The sequence below is a fragment of the Ursus maritimus genome, unplaced genomic scaffold (genome assembly GCF_017311325.1).
Source record: "Ursus maritimus isolate PB19 unplaced genomic scaffold, ASM1731132v1 scaffold_3, whole genome shotgun sequence".
Classification (NCBI taxonomy): Eukaryota; Metazoa; Chordata; class Mammalia; order Carnivora; family Ursidae; genus Ursus; species Ursus maritimus.
Genome location: NW_024425563.1, coordinates 43,932,862 through 43,947,018, shown reverse-complemented (window position 1 = coordinate 43,947,018; position 14,157 = coordinate 43,932,862).

Here is a 14,157-nt window from a genome sequence, read left to right as displayed (position 1 = left end):
CAACTGTGCGACACTGAGCTAGTCCCGGAAGCTTTCTGTTTATCTTGCAAATGAAAATAGTAATCCTTATTTGGCTTTTTTAATGGTTTGAGAATTAAATGAGATAATGTATGACAAAGGGCTTTGTAAGTGAAAAAAACATATCGATCTGTAACACAAGATAATTTTAAGAGATTTTCGGAGCACGGACTATGCCTTTTCTATTGCCAAATCCCCACTGCCTGGGTATTAAATGGATCGCTATTATGGATAGAATTTGATCACAGAACCTGAAGAAGGACTTCCAATAAGGAGATCCCATGGCTCGCGCGGCCTTTACTGAATTACCAGCCCTCCTCTTTCTGGGAATGGCCTTCCCACAGTCCCAGCTGCAAAGGAGCATTTCCCAAACAAGGAGGGCAAAGCCAATCAAACTTCTAATCAACCCCGGACATCTCTGGGGTGATTTGGCTTGAAGTCTAATCTCCCTTACTCCCCTTGGCCCATGTGGCCCTTTTCTGAGCAGGTAAACTAGAGGCTCAATAATGAGGATACATTCTGGTTAAAATAGTTTTGGTACATTGTGAAGAACTTCCATCCAGCGACATAATAGAATTAAAAAAATAAAAGCATTACATGGTAGTTCATTCAGAAAGAAGGCCCAGATTAAAGGCATCCCAACAGAACTGGCAAACCAGTTGGCCATTTGTTCCTTCCGAAGGTGTCTCCCAACCCCAGGCTACCTGACGTGAAGAGGCCCCAGACGTGAGATACTTAGCTCTCTTTCAAAAGCCCCAACAGGACTGGCGCCTTTCTTTAAATCCAGACCCTCTTTAAAACTATTGCCTGAGATCACACAGTCAACTTCTCATGTTTACTTATCACTAGGAGAGGCAGAAAGAAGCTGGTGTGGAAGGATGGGGATAGAACTATGAAGGATTCAAGCAGTGTTTCCTTTCAAATCCAATTAAGTGAATTCCCCCTCTCAAGCCTTGTAGTCCCGGCTGATTCTTAAAACAAGGATAGATTGAGATAGCATGTCTGTCAACACTTTTTTTCCTAACTGAGAGTAAGAGGCTAGTTGCATGATGGACTTTGTAGAATCTCCGTCATCTTGTGGAAATGAAGCTCCCTTGCCACTTGTGACTGGTAAGTGTGAAAACGTGACTCAAAAACTCCCTGACGCAGAGAATCCAATGGGCGGAGAATATCCCCTCCCGCTCTCCTGGACACAGCACTGCTTTGCACTGGTTTTCAGGTGTCCTCTGTATGGAGGTTCCAGAGCTCGAGGATGACCATTCTCCCTGACCCACAAAATCAAGGCAGAAGACTCTTCACACATAAACGTTCACAGTTGAAAGGAGCTCTGCCCCCCAAAATCCCAGGTATCTGCTTACCTTTCACAAGAAGAAAGGGGCAGGTTGGGGCGCCTGGGTGGTGCAGTTGTTAAAGCGTCTGCCTTCGGCTCAGGGCATGATCCCGGCGTTCCGGGATCGAGTCCCACGTCGGGCTCCTCTGCTGGGAGCCTGCTTCTTCCTCTCTCACACCCCTGCTGTGTTCCCTCTCTCGCTGGCTGTCTCTCTGTCACATAAATAAATAAAATCTTTAAAAAAAAAAAAGAAGAAGAAGAAAGGGGCAGGTAACTTACAGTAGCTGGTCCTGCCAGCAAGAGGAGGGTCCTCGGTTTCCAGGGGACTCACTGAGAAGAAGAAACAGAAAAGGGAACGCCATCGTGCCCATCCTAACCGATGCCACTCTTCCTCCTGACGCGAAATGTGAACTTTCAAGGTTGGATGAAACAGCAAACTACAGATCCTCTTGTCCTTATGTGAGAACTTCAGAAGAACAATATATACTGTAATAGTTACCAACCAAATCATATATAAACTAGATTTAAAATGTATTAAATGCTACTTAAATAATGTCCTTCATAAAAGGAACCCCGTGCTCTGAGCCCTTGTGTGTGTTTGTTCTTTTTCCTCTATCATCTGATTTCATCCTCAGAAGCCATTGTAAGAAAACTAACTAGCTGGGAAAACTGACTTGGAAGAGAGGCCAAGACGGGAATCCAGGTCTCTGAGCTCCCAGCCCAGTGCTCTTTGTAGAATATGAGATGATTCTGAAAATCCCCCTCAAAGCAGGGTCTAGAGGACAGAGAAAGGTTAAAGAAGGAGATTTTTCGGTGATCCAGACAAAAGTGCAATACAGAAGTGGTTCCTTTTAGCGACTTTTCCCCACCCTCTCTGTGGAGCTTAATTTTTGAATAAGTACATAAATATGTTCAACTTCCCGACACCCAAAATTCGATGATGGGTAGCAGACAGCATGCTTCAGGGAGGTGAGCAGAGATTTTTGTCTTCTCATTCCACTCCAGCTGCCATATTACCCATTCTCTCCTTTGCAGCTGGAGTGACCTTTTTCAAAACACAAATCTGACCACGTCAGATCTCTCCTTAGCATCTTCTCCTGGCTTAGAATAAAGGCAAAGATCTAGAACTTGGGACTGCTCCCTCCATCGTCTGTGCTCCGGGGGCATTTGTCTCCTGACAGTTCCTGACACTGACATTGGCGGTGTCCCCTCTACCACAGTGTCCTGCCACTGCCAGGGACGCTCCTCACCCTTCCCCCTGCCCCGGGGGGCCTCATGACACCCAGTGATGTTCTGCTCAGCCTCCAGAGCTCAGCAAAATTACACTTCCCCAGGGAAACTCTTCCTCACCTCTTTGACCAGGTCAGGCTCCTCCATTACTCACAATGTTCTCTGAGCCCCACGTTCTTTTCCTTCATGGTCCTTGTCTTTCAAGATCATCCATTTGTGACACTGGCTAACCTCTGTCCCCTCGCTCTCGAGTAAGGCCCACGAACACAGAGGTTGCATCTGATTTTGCACCCCTTCCACCCTGTCCCTGGCATAGAGTTGAGCGTGATATAAGCGCTCAAAAGTGGGTGTGAGGGAGTGAGTGGGTGAATGAATGAACTTCACGAGAAGCCAAGCCCCATAGTGCCGGGCTGCCACGTCATCTGCCCACTGGAGGCACACAAGGTTACTAACTCGTGCAAAGGACCAGATGGTCACTACAGGGGCATGCAAACATCAGCCACGGCAAGCTGGGCTGTGTTCTGGACCCCAGGTCTTCCAGCTGGCGCCAGCGAGTCCTCTCAATTAACCGCCCACGTCCCCGAGGGCAAGGTTTGCTGTTATCAAGTTCTCTCTGCTGCGAATCTTGGTCGAGTCGGAGGGAAGGGCAGCTGCCCGGTAACCTGATGGTGTGAGTGTCGTGGCTTAAAAGATCAGACGGGAGTAGGGGAGTTCCAGCCTGAAGGCTAGGGAGGGGATCACAGTGTCCCAGCCCCTAAGGCCTCTGCTTTTTAAGTGGCTGCATTGTCACTTTACGTGCTCCCCCTAGTGGTTATGCAGTATGCGGGGAAAATGCCGATCAGGGTTGACGTTTGGGTAAAATGACCAGAGAAAATCTAAGATGTTGGTTTGACTAATTTGTGGGAACAGTTTATTATTCATATATATTATTATTTTTTATTATTACAATAGCAATTGGATTCCTCATTAGTTATGTGTGAAGGCATCTTTGTTCTTTTTTCTCATCACGGAAGGGACTTCTCTGTACTTCGAGTCCCTTTTCCAGTCTGGGGACTTTACAGCCCAGCTTAGGCTAGGATCCCTGAGCTGTTAGACATAGCTTCCCTCAGCCTTGACCCTGGGCCTGCAGAGTTTTAGTCCATCCATTGTCTCTAGCCCCAGGTGCTGTGGGTCACGCAGCTGAGCATGTGAGCCCCCTTGCGCATCAAACGCCTTAACTGGCCGAGGTAAACAGGAACCTCATTGACTGTCATCAAGGCCCCCATCATCTCTGCTGTTCCAGGTGATGTCTAGGAGTCAGTGTCTTGTGCGGTATCAAGGCCCTGAGAGCCCATGCTCACCTGTGCTTGAGTCTTGGAAGAATTCACGTTGGGCTGGAGGTTTTCCAGGACCTCCTGTTACAAAAAGTCCTAATCTTTGACAGTTTTGTACAGCTGGGGACCAACTGCCCACCGTGTGCTCTGATCCTGGCAGCCGGTGTAGCGGAATGACCGCCGTACACGAGCTTCTGCAGCTAGTGGCTGCGGCCAGGCCCCCAGCGTAGCTCCTCTGGGCTGGGCATGGGTCCCGGGACCACCTTAAGGGAAAGTGTCTGCAGCACCCTCTAGAGTAAGGATAGTCAAGTCCAGACCGCTCTTACAAGTTCTGGAACCTCAGCCTGCACAGCGAATGGACCATCCGTTACCAGCAGGGGGCCTCAAATAGCAGCAGTGATGCAGGCAAAGGCAGGTTGAGAGACAGGAGTTTGAAAGAAATACGTGAAACTAGAAGGCGGTCAGATGTGGGTAGACTTGATCCCAGTGGTAGATCCAAGTTCTGGAATCTTAAACATCAGGGTCCTTTGCTTCTGTGATGTTTCTAGCAATGTACCAGAAATGCCTCCTGATGGCAGCCTGGCTTTCCCTCCTCCCTAAACACTCTATGGCTCCCAGGCACCCCCAGCTCTCAAGAAGGCCATGCAAGTAAAGGGTCGTAAAGTTCAAGCTTCATTTGCTTCCTGGTAAGCCTGCCCCTCAATGTGCCCAAGAGACAGACGCTGCCTGTCTAAGGGCGAGGGAGCTGCTATGAGCCCAGGCAAATATTTCACCCTTTCTTGCGGCGCTACGCAAATATCACATGGCCTCCGCACTTTCACTGACAAGCCTCTTTAGCAGCGTGATGGATGAAATTAAAAGGTGAACATTAGTAAGACAAGAGCACCTGCGTCAGGAAATTTTAAAAAGACATCTTCCCCAATTTTTGTAGAGCTGACAAGTTTGTCCTTCAATGCTGAAGGACTGATACAACTCTCTACTGTCCCCATCAACGCTATTACTAATGTCCCGGTATCAAGTTCTCGTGCGTTCCAGGAAACAGCTCTTTTCTTGACATGATCCCTTCACTCTTCCCCAGTCCCACGTTGCCCTCCCTCCCCATCCCACCACACAACCACAGGGCTCTGTGTTCAACCACGTGACTCTGCGCTCCGTCTGACGGACAGTAGTCACAACAAAAATAAATCCCACACATTTGTTGAAATGAGCCACCGTACATATGAAGGGTTCCAGGCACCCTGGTCAATGCCCACTGCTCCAAGGCTTCCTTTCAGAAAGAAAACAAGCACTCTGGCCAATCCTGCCCTTCCCTAAACCGCTTAATCCCACAGGAAAGCTTCTTGCTTCCATTGCCAGGTGTTTGAGGGATCCTTTTGTTGCAAGGAAAGGCTCCCGGGGAGTCTGGCAGTTAGGAGACACAGAGGCAGAAGAGCTCAGTGAGTATGGTGGGACGCCTCCCATGTCCGCCCGCCTCCCTTCCTCCCCATCACCTCCTTTGGCCTTTATGGACACCCCGAGGACTTTGCTGAGCAGGGTCAGAAAGCACAGGAACTAGATCATTAGGGAGGCCAAGCATTCCTTCAGCCGCCTCCAGCCTGAGAGTCCTCGGTTCACACTCGGCCCCAAGCCTCCCATGTTGAGTGGGATGCAGCTTTTCATTGTGCGGGTAATGGATGGGTTTTAATATACGCGTCTGCGAGCTCCGTGTCTGATATACCCCATGCATTTCTGAATAGGAACATCGTCCCCGGTGGTTCCTCAGGCCGAGCAGCCGCCAAATCCGCAGCCGGTCTCCTCTAGAGCAAAGCAAAAAGCCAGCAATAAAAAAACTAAATAGCAAATCAACAGGGTGTAGTTCCTGAACAAAGGCACGTTCATAATTTGTAACTGTGTAGTTATAAATCCCCTCCTAGAGCTTTGCTCTAACGACCCAAAACAGAGAGGAGGCTTTTATTTTTTTCTCCATTTGGGTATTTGGTGAAGGAGCAGTGTACCTTTGCCAACAGTGCAAATAATTGTACTTTTTAGTACTTTCAAGCATTCCTTCAGAGATAGTGGAGTCACAGAAAATCCATGCCTGATTTTAGCAAACCCTGCATCTGCAATAAAATTCCTATCACCCTCAGATATTAATTTTAGAGGGGAAAAAAGAAAGAATATTCTTGATTTGTCACAAGAGGTTTAAAGATGTAGGCTCCATGATCAACCCCTCAATTGCACGCTTGTGGGTATGAACATAAGCATATAAATCTCACCCCGATTCTTCTCTCTCACCAATGTCAAGCACACAAGCTTGAAAAAAGGCAGCACATTCTGTGGCCCGTTTCATTGCATGCTCAACCCTAATCAGGAGAAGAGAAGAAGTCAACAGAAAGAGAATTCCAGCGCAGAGATCATGTTCACCATTCAGAGATGATTGGTTCTCAACCACAGGGCTCCTTTATCATGGTGCTTTACGTGAGGAAATGACATCCAATTATTTGGAACAATGCTGACCAACAGAGCTCCCCGTATTGGTGGAAATGCTCTAGGTCTGTGATGTTCAGTGTGGTAGACACTGGCCACCTTGTCCCTCCTGACCACTTGAAGTGTGGCTGGGGAGACTGAGAAACTCAATACTTAATTTTATTCATTTTGGATTAATTCAAATGTTAATAGCCGCATGTGGGCAGTGCCTACCCTATTGGGCAGCAAAGGTTTGAAATATAAAGGTATCTAACTTGGGAGGCTGTGGTTGGAAATAGAATCGACCATCCAAGCAGTCGGATTGGGTAGAGAGAAGCACGTTATTTTAAGTTGGAAGATAGCTTAGCATTCCTCATGTGGCAGAGATAGGAGGGTTTACAAACTCCAAGTGAAACGCTAGATGTTAAATAGCCACAATAATGGAATTAGATTTCCAATGATGCTTGGGACAGCTCTGGACAGAAAGCTCGAATCCATAGACAAACCCGTGCTCGGATGCTTTTGGTGTTGAAAGAACCAGGCTAAATGTCCAGCCACAGCCGTGGTTGCACAGAGAAAGCTCAGTGGAAAGGGGAGAAAGTGGAGAAATGAGACCCTTTGCACAACGGCTCTGTGCAGGATGCTTGCCTCCATGGATCCCGGGGTCGACCTCACAGAAACCCCACTCGCAGGCGGCAGGAAGGGGAATCAGTCTCAGAAAAGTAAGAGTCCAAGTCTAACACAACTAGGAAGTAGAACCCTGGGGTTCGAACCCTGTCTTTTGCACCAAAATCCCTGAGAAGGTGCTGTGTCTCTCTGTTGACAAGGACTTCCTCTAGCAGACGCTTTTGTACCTGCCGCTCAACCTTGGACTTGCCCCTCCCCTCCCAGCGCACTTCAGCCCCGCCCTCTGTGAGCCCAGCACCCTCAGGTGCCCTCCAGCCCTCCCGCCAGCACCAGTCCCAGCGCCTTCCACAGCGACTGCAGGTGTGCTGCTCTCACTTCCCTCCAACCTGCCCATCCTGAGCCCAGGGTCTGGTCAACCGCATTGCTATTATGGTCTTTGACTCAACGTTCTATGTTCTTCTTTGGGTATAGAATTCAACAGCCATATCCATTCAACAAATACTTCTTGAACACAGGGACGGGACACACACAGACACAGTGGTGGAAAGTGCTCACCAGGAGAGCAGAGTCCACCAGGAGAATGGCATCAAACAGAAATAATTCCGTTAAGTATTTATATTGACTAACCCAGAGTTATGGGAGCTTAGAAGAAGGGAGCCTGGCCTCGTCTTGGAGGTAGAGGTGCACTCGGCAAAGTCTTCCCTGAAGGAGTGATATTTGCACAGAGGTCTGAAGGATACAGGAGGGTTATCCAGAAGCTCTCCCGTGAAAGCTGAGAGAACCTGGCTCAGGGTCTGACTGTGTCGTTTTGGAACTTACGTCGGAGTCCTTGTGGTCAGTTTTCTATTTGGAAGTTCTGGAGGTTATATTTAATTTATTCCCACATTTCTTGGGTATTTATGGGTCATCACCTATTTTCTGAGCACTGAGGGTTCAGAGATAAAATAAGACACGGTCCCAGTCTACCCAGAGCTCACACCATCCTAGAGGAAGCTGTCAGCAAATGCTGATGACCTACTACGTGCCAGATAAATGTCGGTTCTGGGACCCAGAAGAGTTGGGGTGAGGGGAGAGGCTAAGTCCTGCCAGGAAGGTCTTAGAATTCACAAAGGAGGGGACATCTGAGCTTGCTTTGAAAAAGAGAGAATGAAAGGCGAGCACTTCAGTCCTAAGGACACTTGAGCGAAAGCCAAGAGGGGTGGAAGCCAAGAATATATTCTGCCTCCTATAGCAATGAGTCTTTCCAGTCGAGAGCCTGGGCTTTGTACTTTGTAATCAGGTAGACCTGGGTCAGTTCCAGGCTCCCTACCACTGACCTGGGATTGGACTTGGACTTTAGACCTATGTCTTTACCTCTTTGGAGCCTTGCTTCCTTACCAAAAAAAGGGGGGGGGGAGAGAAAAGAAAGATAAATGCAGACTTTGCTATGCTTTTGTGAGGATTAAATGAAAAAAAAATGTGGAAGTTTCTGGCACTTGGTCTGTCATATAGGAGGTACAAAATAAGAGAAGCTTTTTAGTAAAAGTTGATTTTCTTTGTGCGCTCTGCTGAACAGCGTTCATCTCCTACTTGGGACTTCTCAGCATGGCTCCCCTGCCCAGAGACCGTGGTGACTTGCTTGGTCTGGGGTTAGCTCGGGATCAATGAATTCCACTCGCTCTTTACCAAACGCTTTGCTCTGGCACGGATGGCAAATTTCATAAAACCTCATCTCCTAATGCATCACAAGCATGCACAGAATAGCCATTTGGTGAAGAGCCCGTAGAGAAAAGAGTAAAAGAGGTTTTGCATTTTCACCTCTTGCGTGACCTTTCTTAAATTTAACAGCAGCAGCAAATCTAACCTCAGCAAAACCTGCTAAACCCGAATCCAAAGTACCCAGTAGGTGACTCGCTGTTTCACATCAAGGAAAAGCTGCCACACCGAAGGCCTTGGGGACGGGCAGGACTATAACCCAACGATGCCTGCCCAGAATGTTGGCTGAAGGCCAGCTCCAAATCGTAAGTTCAGTCCAGTGAAGAGAACAGGATCAGACAAGAGGGATGCTGGGGCTCGGGGGGAAAATACCAGAAATGTCCCCTTTATTCCAGGCTCCATATGAGCTAAAAGTTTTTCTGAGTTCACTGGAGGAGGCAGAGCAATGTAAACTTTCGTCAGGACTGTTCTGCAGAAAAAAACATGCACTCCTGGTTTGAGAGCGCAGGTATACACCTGGGGAGGACAGGGATACGATGGGGAGCTCTGGAACTACACCCGCGGGGTATGACTAGGTATGGCTAACAGCTCGGTCATTTGCCAGCCGGGCCTCCGTGGCAAGTTCCTCAGCCTCCCTTCGCCGCAATGTCTTCATCTGTCAAAACGATTTGGTTAAGACCTTCCTTACCAGGTCGGTGGGACAAGTAATTGAGATCCTGCAGTTAAAGTCTCTGGCTCGTCTAGATATTAATTCAGTCTTAGTTCACTTCTCCTCCCCACTTTCTCTTGGTGTCTGTGGTCTCACCAACAGCTACTATGCCGCATAAAATCACACACGTGTGCGCGTGCCCAAGAGCACACACGCAACACACACACACACACGCACACACGCACTGATCCTTTCAGCTGGACAGAAATGTTTCAGAATCACTGAATCTCAGGTCTTGGGGTCAATTTCTGCCCCCTCCACTCTATCTCCTCCTCACTCGCTTCATCAGGCTTCCAGCCGCCCCCCAGGGCCCCTCAGTGCTCACCCAGTGCCATGCCAGCCCCTTTTCCCAGCCTCCTGTCACCCCACCACCCTTGCCCCCTCTGGCCTGTCAACTGACTACACGCGGTTTATTTCCGTCCACGAGCCCTTGCAAATTGGAATTACCCCTCTGTGGTGTGGGAAAGAAAAACCGGCCTTCCGGGTCAACTCAGTTAAATCAGCATTTGCTAAGTACCCCTTTTATAGGTTTTAACGGAAGAGGTTCCTGCATACTCTGTGGCAAGCACTTTATTAGCTGCTACAGACAGAAGCTGAATGGTTTCCCTCCTTCGAGAGGAAGGGGAAACACGCATCAGTCGATAGGATTCACTGGGATCCATGCAGTACCAGCTACCGATTCGGGGGACAGAGGTCACAACTCAGAGTGGGTTTACTCTGCCTAGAACAAAGGGAAAAGGCTTAAGGATGAGATGACAGAGGAAAACGGATAGGAAGGGTGGACAAAAGAGGAAATGACACAGCGGAGGACGGAAGCAACAGAGGAAATAGACCTGAAATAGCTGAGTAGGTCCAAAGATCTAAAGACGAGATCAGAAAATGCAGGGAGTTTAGGGGTCATGAAACTAGCAAAGTGCAGACGGGCAGATCCTGGAGGGCAGTGCTGGCATCAGAGGAAACGGACCTCCGTCGTCCTATCCTGTTGATGGGAAGCCTTTGGATGGCCTTGCAGGAAGGAATGATGCTGAATGGTTTGTGTTTCACTGCCCAGTGGGGAGAGCCTGAGGGAGGCAGGAGGGGCAGCAGCCCGCTCATGGGACCCTGCAAGACCCTAACCATGACTCAGGAAGCTCATGGGACCCTGCAAGACCCTCAGGATGGAAAGGGAGCCTGAGAAGATCAATGGGTGGGATAGCTTCGCTCTTCCCAGAAGCTCCCACTAATCACTGGTTAGAAAACACCTCCTAATACAACTAAGTAGGACATGTTCGGAGAGGAAATGGCATTTTCCACTAACCACTGAGGCAAAATATTTCCAGGAACAGAATGCTCCAGGCATGATGCCAAACTTCCACCAAATTCACCTCTTGCCAGGGCTTGATCTGGTCCATATTCTGGCCTAGGGAGGGGAAAGGGGGGATGGAGGACATTCTTTTCCCTGAGTGGCTATTTGCATCGTTTATTTTCCCAGAGCTCCATACCTCCAATTCCAAATCTGAAAAACCAGGGTGTTACTCAGAAGGGACTTGCCCTGGTGGAGGAGAAACTGTTGCTGTAAAGGGTACAGCAACCCAAAGACTGACTGCCTTGGGGTGAGCACACACAGCTGTTCCCACACCCGCTCAGATGTTCCCATTCATGGTGCTGGGCCAGTAAGCCCAGGCACGAGGTGTTGGAGGGGGAATTTGAGTATTTCATTTTCTTAAGACACTTCCTGGAAAAGTTCCTCCATCCTGAATTTTTTCGCCCTCTAGGTTTTATTCCTCTTACAGTAGCAGCAGCTGAATTATGAGAAGTAGCTGATTTCAGGCTGTTTTTGAGGGACTCGGTCATTTTTGGACACCAACAGCGATGCTTAATTTTATTTGTCAACCTGGGTAGACTGTGGTGCCCAGTTGCGTGATCGACCACCAATACAGATGTTGCTGGGAAAGTATTATTAAGATGTGATTCACACTGACGTCAGTAGGTTTTGAGAAAGCATAAGGTAAGTGGGCCTCACTCAATCAGTTGAAGGTCTTAAGAACAAAAAATGAAGTTTCCCAAAGAAGAAGAAATTTGACCTCAAGACCGCAACATGGAAACATTGCCTGTTTCTAGCCTGCTGGCCTGCCCTGCAGATTTCAAACTTGTCAAACTCCACAATCACATGAGCCAATTCTTCAAATTTCTCTCTCTCTCTGTTATCGGTTCCTCTAAAGCACTCCCACTTACACACCCACATACTTAGAACTCTTCATTCCCACCATTTGGGTTTGGTCTATTTATATTTAACAATATGGTTCAAATCAATAATGGTAAGACCTCGGGGATTCATTGCTGGAAGTTCTTGAATCTGATTCTCGAAAGACAGGTTTGGTGGAGCCCTGAGGCCTCATGGGTTAGGGGAGAGGAGGGTTGTTGCTGAGTTGGGTGGGAGGCAACGTGATTCATCCTGATATTGACAAGAGACTCTAAGGCTCATCTCCCATTTTAGGGACACGCGTCAGGCTCTGAGCTTGGAATTTCCATCCTAGAGAGAAAGTCTTTCCATATGGTTGTCCCCCTAAAAAAAGAATAAGAATAGTTGGCATTCTGCTGACATCCATTTTCTTTTGTTCCTTAAAGGAAGGTGAAAGTTTCTGTCCTAAAAGACACATCAATGTTCATTAAATAAACTGACTTATAATGCCTAATCTGTTATTTCTCAAATGGATAGAGATCGAGGGTCTCCTTGCCCACTCCCAGTGGTTCCTTTCGAATTACCCGGGTAACATCTGAGCCCAGCATTAAAATAGTGACCTTGGGCAGGGATCTCCGGTTCAGGCTTTTGGGAGCTGATGTCATTTGCTGAATGAAGCACACAGTCACGTCACCCCTGTGCAGAGAGGATGGAGAGAGGACCAAGGCAGTGATGGTTAGGATTCCCAACCTGAAAAGCGCACTCCCATGCGGTATCTTTTTAAATACCCCGTGGGCAGAGAGCAGCTGTGATGATTCCTGTGAAACAGATAAAGACACTGAGGTACAGGGGACCCAGCGACTTGCCCAAATCCACACAGGTCGGGAGCACTCGTCCTCAAACTGGACTCAAGTCTTTTGCTTTGGGTCCTTGTCCATTACTTACTAATATTCCTGCCCTTCTGGAATTCTATGGGACAAATGGCTCCACTATGTATGTATCCTTTCAAAATTACTAGTAAAACACCAGCATGTCTCTTTCTCATATAATAATGTTTTGGATATTTCAAAAGTAAAGAAATGTCCACCCACCTCAGCCCTCTGGAAATTAAGACTTTTTAAAAGGTGTTTACAGCTCTTTAGTGAGCAACTACTATGAAGAAAGCGCTGTGAGATTTGATGGTAGGCCGTAACCCCCGCCCGCTAAGAGCTGCACCGCATGGGGGAGCTGAGTCCCGTGCATACATCATTACAATCGCAGATATTCTGCCGGAAGGATCTTCAGTTAGTTCATGTGGTCCCTGATGTAGTTTTGGAATATAGGTGAGGTTCAGTGGGGTGGAGTCCGGAGCCGACAACCAAGAAAAATTCTTTAGGCGTCTTTGGTGCAAAATGGTGGTTTATTAAAGCACGGGGACAGGACTCATGGGCAGAAAGAGCTGCTGCCCCGGGGGTGTGAGGGGTGGCTGATTATGTACCATGGGGCTGGGGGAGGTTTTGAGGAAGTACTTTCATATGTTAAAAAGACCCACAGGATACCAGAGGCCTTGCTATTGTCAAGGTAAGGTTGTTTACCCCCCTGGTAAGGCGTTAACAGGAAGATAGTTGGGAACTTCCTGGAGGAAGGTTCCCTTCCTCCTATCACGTGTCCTTATCAATGGGCTGCAGGTTTAAAAGAGATTCAATTTTATTTACATTTCCTTCTGCCTCAGCCTCCCCCAGTTTTACGGGGGGCGGGGGGTGATGTTAGGGCTTCAGGAAATTGAGTTATGGGTTTCTGGAACTTAGGCTATTGACAAGAAAGCTTGTTCCTTGTAAATCACTGGGACATGTTTAAACTGAGAGAGACTCAGTTCTTGCAGGACTGTGATCTCTATTAGTTAACTATTTGTTTTTCCCTTCCCTAGCTTTAGGGCAGCCGGGAGGGCCTGAGGGCTGTCACAAACATCCCATCTTGGGGGGGAGTTGTGGGGTGTCAGCTTCTGCTTTGTGCTCAGCTTGCCTTCTGCTCCCTCATCGTCCCAGCTCTGGTCAGAAAAGGGCCTCAAGACCCCGGCAAACTGCTGAGATCACCAAGTACTTTAGTGAAAGAATCCCTCGGCTCCCGGGCCACAGTCTTCTCCAGGCTCCTCCCTGCTGTTCCTTAACACAGTTCAGAGTGCATTAAAACCACGCTTCCCAAACTGTGCACCAAGGAACCCCGGGGCGCCGCGGGAGATTTTAAATTTCTGAAGGAAATACAGCAATCCTTGGTACTACTAGCGCCAGGCAGTTCACAATTTAAACATGTCCTGTCTTTTCAAAGCTGAGGTTTGGACCGTTGCTGGGCTGAAGAGCAAGTATCACACACACAAAATACCGACATGGAACAGGAAATCAGGGTATTGGTGTCCACACTGATTCCAAGGTGTGAGAAGTTGTGCGGGGCCGCGCTGTGCGTATATCCCACTGGTAAGTAACGGTGGTTGTTTAAGAATAAAATTAAAATACCATGGTTTTCTTTCAATTCATCTCTACAATTTTTTCAAACGGCTACTAAGTTGTCAGAACGTAACACCTAGTAAGCTGTGTGAAGCTAACAAAACCTGGAAGAGGAAGGTCTTTCGGGCTTGGAGTCCTGAGAAAAAGCT